The sequence below is a fragment of the Ochotona curzoniae genome, unplaced genomic scaffold (genome assembly GCF_017591425.1).
Source record: "Ochotona curzoniae isolate NIBS_2020 unplaced genomic scaffold, NIBS_Ocur_1.0 contig_883, whole genome shotgun sequence".
NCBI classification, from domain to species: Eukaryota; Metazoa; Chordata; class Mammalia; order Lagomorpha; family Ochotonidae; genus Ochotona; species Ochotona curzoniae.
Window position 1 is genome coordinate 8,316,613 of NW_024466599.1, and position 11,676 is coordinate 8,328,288.

Consider the following 11,676-nt stretch of genomic DNA (forward strand, 5'->3'; position numbering starts at 1 on the left):
TAAATGAACTTTCCGATAAGCACTTCAAATGAAATGTGGATTCTCTTATGGCAGTACAAACACTGACTCCCACATCTCAATCTGTAGATGTGAGTTTTATTCAAGACCATGATTTAGAAAATTACTGAAATGTGACTCAGCACATAATCCTTGTGACTCCAAAGCCCTCTTGTGATCTCCCCATTCTGTGTTCCCTTGAACCGTGGAGCTTGTTATTTTATCAAGCAATCAATGAGCGATCCTATAAATTATGGAGGAAATTACTACCTTTATACAAAGGGTAAAGCACATTCGCAGTAGACATACTCCATTCTTTCCAAGGGTTCAGTTAAATGCCATGGCAGACTTAAAATATTCACTTCTTTGTAAAAATCATCACACATGTGTAACCTTAAACTTGTACTGAACCTCTCCTTGAAGGCAAATCCTAAGGCCATTCAATAAGGATGCAGGCAGCCCTTCTTTGCTTTACTTCCTGGTTGACCTTGAGAAAAGTCACTGACTCTACAAATCCCAAGCTTCTTGGTTTGGTGATTAACTACATCTCCATTGCTCTCATAGTGGTTTTTAGATGGTATGTTATAAACATTGCACGCCTGAGGGTATTGTTAGGGACAAGTGTTCAAAACACTTTTGTTCAGTTAATGAAAGAATATAAAAATATCATAGCATACCCTGACATTTAATTCAACACTCAGTGAAGAAATTGGATTCAAATGGAGACAAATAAGCAGAGAACTCTTCACCCAGGTAAGTGTCTCTTGGTGAGCTATGCTTTCGGTGAAGGGGAAGCAATTCAAGAGCCATGCCCGGATGCAGTGTTGTTTTTCATACCTACACAACACACACAAACACACACACACATACACACACACAACTAATTTCTGAACAAAAACACAACACATTTTTGCAACCACACAATGCATTTCTACACACAACTGATAATACATTTGTACACTCACACATTTTTACACACAGTTCAAACCCAAAGAGAAAAAGTATTCCTGAACTCTTCGTTTCAAAATAAAAAGCAAATGTTTACATAGTCATATATCAAAATAAATGCCCTGTTTAAAAGCTATGATTTGTGCATCTATAAATGACTTTTTAAAAATATAAAGGGAACATATTTTTGTGTATTTCAGCAGTATAATTCTTTAAAAGACTAAAATGCATTTGTCCTTTTCTCCCTCCTTGAATCCTCTCATTTCTTTTTTTCTTACATTGCGTATAAACAAGGGTTGAAAACAATAATCAAGTAACAAGATTCCATGTCATTAATGCTGAGAAATTTCTTCCTTTGCTATCAAAATTCACCAATGAAAAGTCAAGGTACTTTGGGAATATTGCAATTATATTTTTGAACATAAATTTATACTATATCTTTCAAGCTTTGTATAAATAAACTTTCTTATTTTTAATTGATAACAGAAGCTCTGTACTAACCTGTCTGTACATACCCCCCTTTTAAAAAATATTAAAAAGTTTCCACAATGAAGCATTTACTTACATCTGAGAATAAAAAAAATAATTTAACATAAATTAGACCTGCATGAAGTTATCACCAAATTCAAATTAATTTCATCTATGTCTCTACTTAGGTTACGCTTTATAAAATTGGCTTTGTCTCTCAATGCTGAAACACTCCCTATGGATTCGCAAGTTGCTCAATTGCTGTGAGTGAAACAGCTCTACTGTATATTTATGATTTATGTCCTGACTGCTTCCAAACTAGACTGCAGGCAACTTGCCACAAAGACGCAAGTGTGAATGTAGCTTTAGAAGCAGACATAGATATCAGTGTACTTATAAAAATACCCACAGGAAAGTTAAAATAAAAATAAAAGGAAAAAGGAAATTTTATGAAGGACAACCAATTTAAGGTGTATTCAGGACTCCCCGACAGCCAAGATGAAAGGGAAGAGAACTGATTATATAGTGGGTCTCCCAGCTGTGTGCCATAGAGCATTCATCTCAGTCAGTTCAAACAGCCCACCCATCGCCGAGCGCATAGTGCTTCACGACGCTGGCAAATTTAAACTGTCAGTTTCGGCTTCCGCGTTCTCTGCAGAAGATGACAACGGCAAGTCTATGTGTCATACATCTCAGTGGAAATAAGGAAGAGGAACTTATGTTCCAAAAGTGATAATAATTTAACACAAACCAAGTCCCTTCTGCGTACTGAAAACCTGGAAGTTCCTTGGGAAATCAGTTTCTGCAAAGACTACTTTCCTCACTTGCGAAAGACTGGCTGGGTGCCAGCCTTGTGGCAGGGCAGATTAAGTCCCTGCTGCTATGCCAGCACATTTCAGAATGCCAGTTTTGATTTCTACAATTCCAATCCAGTTCTCCACTAACATGACTGAGAAAGGAAAGAATGGTGTCAAGTGCTTAGCTCCATACCTTTCCCATGGGAGACCAGGAGGGGTTCCTGCCTTTTGGCTTCATCTTTGCCCAGCCTTGTTTACGCTGACCATTTACAGAGGAAATCAAATCTCTCTCTTTCTCTCTTTCTCTGAATTTCAAGCAAAGAAAGGGGTAAATGCTTATACAATTAGAAGAGACCAGCTAATAAACAACAATAAAATTCAATGGATTCACACCGAATTCATTCACGGCAATGAACCAAACAGCATTTTGCCATCTTTAAAGTGTTATATAGATTTCAGCTGCTATTATTTTTAGGGGAATATTTATGAATGGACAATAGCAGAGTGGGGATTCCCGAAAATGTGCAACTTCTGTAAGCACAGTTATCAGAGTTGACTCTCATTCAGAGCAAAAGTGTGAATGGTCATCAGCACTCTTGAAAAAGAACCCAGTTCCAGAATTTCCTCATTGATACGGAAATCCAACAGACCTTTCAACTGTCCATTGCTGTAAAAAGTTTCAGGCCAGCAGAGGCTCAGCTTCTCCAGCGCAGCCTCAGAGACGTGAGCAATGTCAGCCAGGTAGAGAAGACAACGCAGAGCAGGTTAAGTCAGAGCCATGGCGCAACCCCTGCTACCACAACAGCTGTTTTTTGTTTGTTTGTTTACAAATAGATTTGTGATTTTTAAAGAAATTGCTGATGTCTTATGTGGTATTCATTATCCTAAATTCTGCAAAGAAAGAAAATTTGAAAGTCCACAATCTCACCCCAGAGTACAAAAGTTCTTTGTGGGGTTGGTACAATGGCTCAATTTGCTAATCTTCTGTTTGCAAGTTTCAACATTTCATATGGGCAACAATTCATGTCCAGGCTACTATCTGGGAAGCCATGCAGTTGGATCAGATGGCATGGGTGTGTGATGAGCACCGCTCCTCAGTTAGCAAGGCTGCGAGGAGTTTCTGGCTGCGTGGCAAGGCCCGGCAGAATGTCTCTGGTCACCTCATTGCTGCCTCACCCCATTGTATGGACACTCAGTCACCTCTCTGATGTTTCATAGAATTCTCCTGAGGGTGTTGCTGTTTCTCTGCCAATGTGAAGTGATTCCTGTAACTGGTATGACACTTCAAATTGATAATCATGTTATGATAAAAACATCTTTAGCAACATAAGGCAATGACACACAGCTAAAAGTATACAATAGTACAATTGGGCCCACAATGTCTCCAAACATCCTGTTATGTGCCCACCTTTGTCCTAAGCTTGCCCTAATATAAGTAATGTTTTCCTTAAGAAATGGCTTGATAATATCTTGGAACAGATGGCAATCATGGAGGTACAAAGAGTTTGTTTACCATGTGCCTCGATCTGTTACAACACATGATGTGACACATTTTGGTTTCTTCCCACAGAAAGCAGAAAGTATATGACAAATGTGACCCCCCCAAAATGGCTTAAAATCTCAATCATATATTGGCACTCATATTTAGGGAAAGAAAATAGTTCATAAAGATAAAAGGAAGTTTCTTGTAAAGGCCCTCTGTTTGTAGATTGGCTGAGTTGCCTTGATCCCTTTCACTGCCCTTTAACAAAAGAAAAAAAAAACAATTAAATCAACATTAAGAACAAAAAACAATTGAATCAGCACTAGGTGAAGGCAACAGTAACTAATGCATGATTCGATTATAAGATTTAGCAAAGAACCTAAGTAATATGGTTTTATAAATTCCTTTCATTTGTGATCTTCTTTTAACTCTGTACTCTTAATATTTTAAGCAATATTAGCTTGTATTTAGTAAAAATTGATTTTTAATATAAGTAAACCACTTGTCACTATGTAACCACATGTGCTGCCAACTGTGGAGTTCCTGGCTTCTACCAGGTCACTGCCGGTTTGAATGAGTAATAGTTTGCTGAAAATATTTTCTCTAAAGAAAATAATGGTAATGTTTTTTAGGATTGATTTTGTAATCATTCTTTTGTAATGAAGTAAAAATGAAACAATCAGATGTTGTGCAAAAGCTTATGATGATGTGTGTATAAAGAAGACAACTTTTCTGAGTTGTCCATTATGAGCATCATGCTGATGTTGGTCCATGCCTCCTCTGCCTCTCCATCTTATCTCTTCTTGTTATTGTCTTGCCGATCCAAGCATCCTTTGCAAGCTCCCGGGTCAGCCGGAGCAGGCCTCTGGCACTGCTGTATTTCCCATCCGGTGCCCTGCTTATGGCCTGGAAAAGCAGAGAAGGATGCCTCAAATCCTTGGGATCCTGCACCCATGTGGAAGATCCAGAAGAAGCCTCTGGCTCCTTGTTTTGGATCAGCTCAGCTCCGGCCTTTGTGGCCATTTGGGAAGTGAGCCAGAGGGTGGAAAACCATTCTCTGTCTCCTTCTTTCTGTAAATTTGACGTTCCTACAAAATAAATAAACCTTTTAAATAAGTATTTTGTAAGGGTGTACATCAGAGAAAATGCATGGGGATATTTTATGTAAGCAATAGCTTTCTTTATAACAACAGTGCTTGTCAAGTACTATGTGACACGCATTTTGCTCGATTCTTCACATTCATTACTTCACCTGAAGCTCTAAAAGCCCTGGCAAGCAGTGCTGTTACTTTGTTCATTTTACCTATCTGTGAACTGGGACTTACAGCCAGAATTTCAGAAGTAACACAAAAATCACTGTTCAAGAAAGATTTCCCTTCCACAGCAAGTTTTGTGGCTTCTGTACACATTCCATAACACATCACTCCATTCATTTACTTTATAGAATTCAATACATTCTGCATTTGTTCTCACAATTATTCATTGCTGTGTGAAATTTCAATGAGAATGTATGCCCCAGTGGCAGGATTCATGCCTGTCTCTAAATGAGTGTTTTTGGTTCCTTACATTGTCACTGTGCAAACATAAAGCAAATTGTTGAATAAATGAATAAATAGCATACAAATAAATAAGACTCCGAAGTGCAGGCACTTTAAAATGTTCTTTTTACTTTTTGCAATCTATTTTAGTTTCCGCTGCACAAAGCAGACATTAAGCAAATTATGAATGTCTCTTTTGTGCCAGGAAGAGTTTATTTCAAATTGAGAGCAAAAGCATAAAATAATTTCCTATAGGTCACCAAAGACATTCTTAATATAGCCCCAAAATGAGAGAGAGCTTTGAAATTTATGTGGCCACTTCATGATATTTAATACTTTGATCCTTGAAGTCTTTTAGCTCTATTTGATCCAAAGCATGACTGAAAGCTTAAGAGGAAATGAATTGTGCCAATAAATATTTACTTTCATCTCTTCCCTATGTGCCTGTAGAGCTGGTGCTTCTAAACTGTTTAAAAGTGGAAATTGGGTGATCATTCAAATGGTTTTATGAATAGCAAAAGAAAACTTTCCTTAGTCACAGGAGCCTTATTTTTCTACCCTGTTACCAGGTACGAATTGGTTTTGAATTGCTGGAAATGTAGTTATACTGTTTTAAGAAACTCAAATTCTTATGTATGAAAGCCAACAAACTCAACTAATGACTGACTGTACAGGTAGGGAAAAAAAGTTTTTGAAAAAAAGCTATTTTCCTTTCATTATGCTGGCACAAAGATGAATGGTTGCATTGTGCTAATGTGTGCTACTTTTTTCATGGCTTACATATATCTGAGAATTGTCACACACACACACACACACACACATGCACAGACACACACACCCCATCTTCATGTGCCTGAACACTTCTCCGCCTCATGATACAGCACTTGTGTTTCCCTCCCAGGAAAGTCTTCTCTAAGTCTCCTCCCCATGTTCTACTGATTCCTGGTTTTTTTCCACTTTCAAAAATTATTTTTAATTTGTATTGCACTCATAAAATTCTATAGCTTTCATAAGCTTATCTTTTTTGAAATTACTGATAGCACTAACTATAACTTCTAACACTAACTGCTTCATTGCTCTATCCTCAGTGGCTGAGCATTTGAGGAATAATGGATTGTAATAGCTATCCAGTGGGTAACATATTAATCCTTATAAAGTTGATAGTTTTGATAGTTTTATTAACTTACTTATTTTTATTTGAAATGGGGCAATAGAGACAATGGTCTCCCTACTCATTCTATCTTGAATATGCACAGTGGTTCAAACCAGAAACCAGAAGCTGCATGTGGCTCTCCCATGTGAGTGACCGGAACTCAAGTACCTAGCAAGCACTTAGGACATCACTTGTGGTTGCAATAATAGTACAATTTGCAGGTACCATTTTTCAGATTGATATCATTTCCTCTTAAATTAAGGCAAACATGTGGTATCTAACCTTTGAGATTGGCTCATTTCCCTTAGCATAATGGTTTCCAATTGGGCCCATTTGGCCACAAAGAACTGCATTTCATTTTTTTTAAATAGCTGAGTAGTATTCCATGGAGTAAATGAACGATAGCCCTCTTACCTAGTCTTTTGCTGATGGGCATTTCGGTTGCTTCCAAGTTTTTGCAATTATTGATTGTGCTGCTATGAACATAGAGGCGCATGTTGGTTTTTCATGTAACAGGTGTTTTGGATATATTCCTAGGAGTGCTATTGCTGGGTCATATGGTATGCAGATTTTCAGTTGTTTGAGTGTTCTCCATACTGATTTCCATAGAGGCTGTACCAACCTGCAGCCCCACCAGCAGAGGAGTAGGGTTACCTTTTCCCCGCATCCTCGCCAGCAAGTGTTGGTGGTGGTTTTTTGCATGTGAGCCTTTCTTACTGGCGTTAGGTGCTACTTCATTGATGTCTTAATTTGAATTTTCCTTTTTACCATGCAACTTGAGCATTTTTTCATATGTTTGTTTGCCATTTGGGTTTGTTCTTTTGTGAAATGTCTGTCCATTTCCCATGCCCATTTCTTGAGTGGTTTGTTTGTTTTGGTGTTTTGGTTGTTCTGGAGATCTTTGTATATTGTGGAGATTAGTCCCCTATCACCTACGTAGTGTGCAAAGATCTTCTCCCATTCTGTGGGCTGCTTTTTCTACTTTGCTGATTGTTTCCCTTGCTGTACAGAAGCTTCCAAGCCTGTATCACATGCAATAAGATATTGTGATGTAACCAATGAACAAACAATCAATGTGAGTCAGACTGCTTATGATAAACATCAAAGAATTGCACAACCTAATATACTTTTAAGACCCTATGCTACTTGGAAACAGGACAGGAGAGCAGAGAAATCTTCCATATCCTTAGAATGGGTGAGAAAGACATGAAGTATAACCTATCAGGAACATAACAGGTAACTCATAGACAACAGACTCACATCAGCATTAGACAATAGTAAAACTACAAAGACATACAGGGGGAATCAAGAGAGATCCTGACAACCTCTTAACAGGAGGTCATATGCCCAGAGCATGGGGGATCCCCAGAGTGGATCAGGTGAACAGGAGGAGGCTTATATCCCAACCCTAAAGACTCCCAGATCAGGAAACAGCCCAGAACAGGCCATGGAAAGTTCCCCCACTCTCATACATTTGGCATGGGTCGGGGGAACACCAGGCTGAATCTGTCCACGTCATCCACTGGCAATTCCAAGCACCAGAACAGTATGGGTCGAGCCAGGTTCGGTCGCAACAAAGACTAGTGCACAATATGGAATGCCAAGGTGAGGTTGCCTGTATTGGAAGTGACCACAGCGCCCAACCAGTAAGCGTGAGAACAAGGGGACAGTGCTGACAGAGGAATAAGGGGTGGTTCCTTTGCTGGACAGCTACTCCCGCTGGAGAGCATGGGCTGGGATGGGGGCAGACCAGATTAAGCAGGGCTACAACACCTGTGTGCCTCATGTGGACTAGATCAGGGAAAAGCCAGGCTGGGCTGATTATTCCTACTGGTGCAATCAAAATTAGAGTGGGTGAGGGTTGTTTGGGCTTAGCCTCAGCATCAGATAGCAGAAGCTGTCACTGGGGGCTAGTTCTGTCAAGTCAAACCACAGAACTACCTGGAGAGTGCATATCTGGGAGTCGGAGAGGCCTGGGAGGGAAATAGTGGGCTCCTCCCTCTTGGGTTACCACTTCCATGGGAGGGCATTAAACTAGGACAGTGGCTGGGGTGGAATGGGGTGTGGGACAGACTGGACTACTGCTACACATACTTGCTAACCAGGGTAGCGGGCAGGCCTGGTGGGGGTTATTGCGGGTCGCTCCAACTGGGCTGCAGCTCCCACTGGTTTGTGCGAGGGCCAAGTATGTGCCAGGCAGAACCAAGCTGGACTGCAACACCCACTGATTCCAGTGGAAGTCGGTAGTGAAAACAGAATCAACCCAGCAATTGCAAACACCAGCTGATCGGGGCGATGGACTGTGCCGAGCCCTGTGCTTGCTGGCACATACAAGAATCTGGTTTGAGAACACCTCAGACAAAGTTTCTTTGGAGATCTCCCCAATCAAAATGCTGGACTCAGAACCCTAACCAAGAAAAGAGAGAAGACAGAACAGGTCAACCAACCATCTCAGCTATATCTTAGCAGCAAAATATGGGGCAGAGACTCTATGATGGACTATGTCAACCAGTGGATTCTTCAAAGACCTCATAGTGCTTGGAGTGGCAAGATTGGCAATGATTCATAACTGTTTTAATATCAAACCACTTGAGCAAGAACCTCAGAGCATACCCTACATGCGGGACCTGGGGATGGTGGAAAATTGGGTGGGCCTTCTCCCTTAATACCCCCCTTTAAACATGAAGGAAACAATATGGAAAAAATAATAGTCTTACCCACTTTTCTGTAGCCCTTGAACCTTTACCCTAATTAACTTTGTAAAAATTGTCAACAAAATATAATTTTAAAAAAGTGAAAAAAAAAAAAGACTCCCAGATCCTCACCAAGGACTATCAGTATGGGCACCAAGGACTACATTCCAACCACCAAGCTGACCATGAGGAATTGGAGTGCCTTCGGAGGCCAAGAACTCTGAGGTCATCAACCCCCATTTGGATCTACCACATGGGAAATAAGAAGCCCAAACCCCTCCTTGCAAGATTAAAGGTCATCAGAGCAACAGCCAGGAGCCATGAGTGGTCCGCAGAAATAGAAGAACAGTAAAATTCCTTCAGGATTAGGGAAAGGAGCTTTCTCTGGTCCTTAGTTTCAACTTTGGATCCCCACCCTCTCTTGCAATGACCATCAGGGTCACTCCGGAGCCCCGCCCAACAAACAAGCAAACAAAAATTGGAAAAGATAAACAGAAAACAACAAGGAAAGCTCAGAACCAGACAGGAAATGGTCAGCAACAAAACAACAAACCCCAACCCCTCTTCTAATATTCATACAACCTGCACTTGACCATCGGCTCCTCTGGTTTAAAGAAGTACTCAAGAGAGCACAGGATCAGAACATCATTTACATAGGAGTTGGATAAATGTCTGTGGATGTGACTCAATTCAATTCAATGTCTGGGGAATTGACATAGTGAATTGATCGGCAATGGAGCCTCTACCTCTGAACATTGGATCACACATAGTAATTTCTTTACTAGCAATGAAGCAGGGAAATTGTCACGATTCAAGTTTAGCGTGTGCTAACATGGTTTTCTGTATTATTCACTAACAAAGAGCCTGGAGAAGGGGGATATAGAATCCCCATCTCCATTGCAGAAACAGAATAGTTTGGGGTTTGTGATAATTCAAGGTAAGTTAAGGACTCATCTCCACCATTCATTACACTTTGAGTTTCATTAGCCATCTGTAGGCAATCAGAAGTTAATTTCTAGAGAAGGAAGAATAAGAAGAATAACAACCCAGACTTTATTATTATAGAGGGTCAGTCTAGAAGAAGATGCATAAGGGTAAAATAAATGCCTTATTCACTCAGATCAAAAATGCATGCAGGGGCTGGCACACTGGCTCACTGGCTCAAATGGCTAATCCTCTATACCTCCAATGACAGAATCCAATATCTGTGTCAATTCATGTGCCAGATGCTCTACTTCCCATCCAGCTCCCTGCCTGTGGCCTGGGAAAGTAGTAGAGAATGCCAAAATCGTTTGGACCCTGCACCCATGTGGGAAAATCAGAAGAATCTTCTGCCTTAGCTTTGGAGGCACTCAGCTCCAGCCATGGCGGCCATCTGGGGAATAAATCAGAGAATGGAAGATCTTTCTCTCTCTTTCTTCTTCTCTCTATAAATCTCTTTCCGATAAAATAAATAAATAGGATTTTTCTTTTAAAAAGCATATACAAACCAGATTTTTGGCTTGGTCAATTACAGGGGCATGGTCTCTGAATCTCAATGTAACTGGACCCAGTACTGAGTCAAGAAAACCAATGGATTTCAAAGAAAATAGCTAGAGTGAATCATGTATACCTTGAATGAGAGGATTGTCAAGCATCTGAAACAAAGTCTGAAGAATTCATTAAGAAAACACCTTTAGAAAAAGTAGTTTGAAATACCAGAAGAGAGAAAGCAAAGAAAGAATTAAGCTTATAACTTGGCAACCCACAGTGAATTCTGTTGAATTAACCTGTGGATTAAAGCAGGACAGATTTCCTACTTATTAGCCCAAATCTGCCATGTGTCTGGATCCATCGTCTCAGCAAAGGTAAAGGTTTTAATTAAATAGTCTATCCAGTCATGCTCCCATTTAACCCTGAATCCCAGCTAAGAGTGCCTCTGTTTGCATCACAGAGCTGGGAGTTGAGGCTCAGAAGAGTGGAAGAATTGATTGTCAGCCACACCACTACTGCAGAAGGACAACGGATTCCTAGGCATAGTTCCTAACACTCCTCAGCAACTGGAAGGCAAGCACATGATACCCATCCTATCAGTGGAAAGTCGGTCATGGGGCTCAGGATGCAGGGTTAGCAGGCACATTTACACCTGAAATGGGCCTATTTATTCAAACCTTAACATCATGTATGATTTTCAACGCCTGTTTCTATACCATTTAAAGATGATATTATCCTCCATGGGAAGTGAAATCAGCCTGCTCTAAATTCCTATGCACTTCCATAAACCTTTATGAGATCTTTCGTATTGTCGTTATCAGAAATTGCTTTCGCATAGTGATGGATAGCACGTGCCTTGCATCCTCCATTACCCAGACGCTACCCCACATGTATACGCACATACTATTACCTACTGAGTTACCCATGCAGCACATGTTGCAGTACGCGGGTTTGAGCACCTAGCTTTGTCTACTGTTTTTTGGTTCCTGCTAATACAGACCCTGGGTAGGTAGGGGTCATGGCTCCTGTAGGTGGCTGCCTACCACCCATACAAAAGACCAGATTAGGTTATTTGATCCTGGTTTAAGCTTGACTCACTCCTGGTGTTGTGGACATTTTCAGAGCA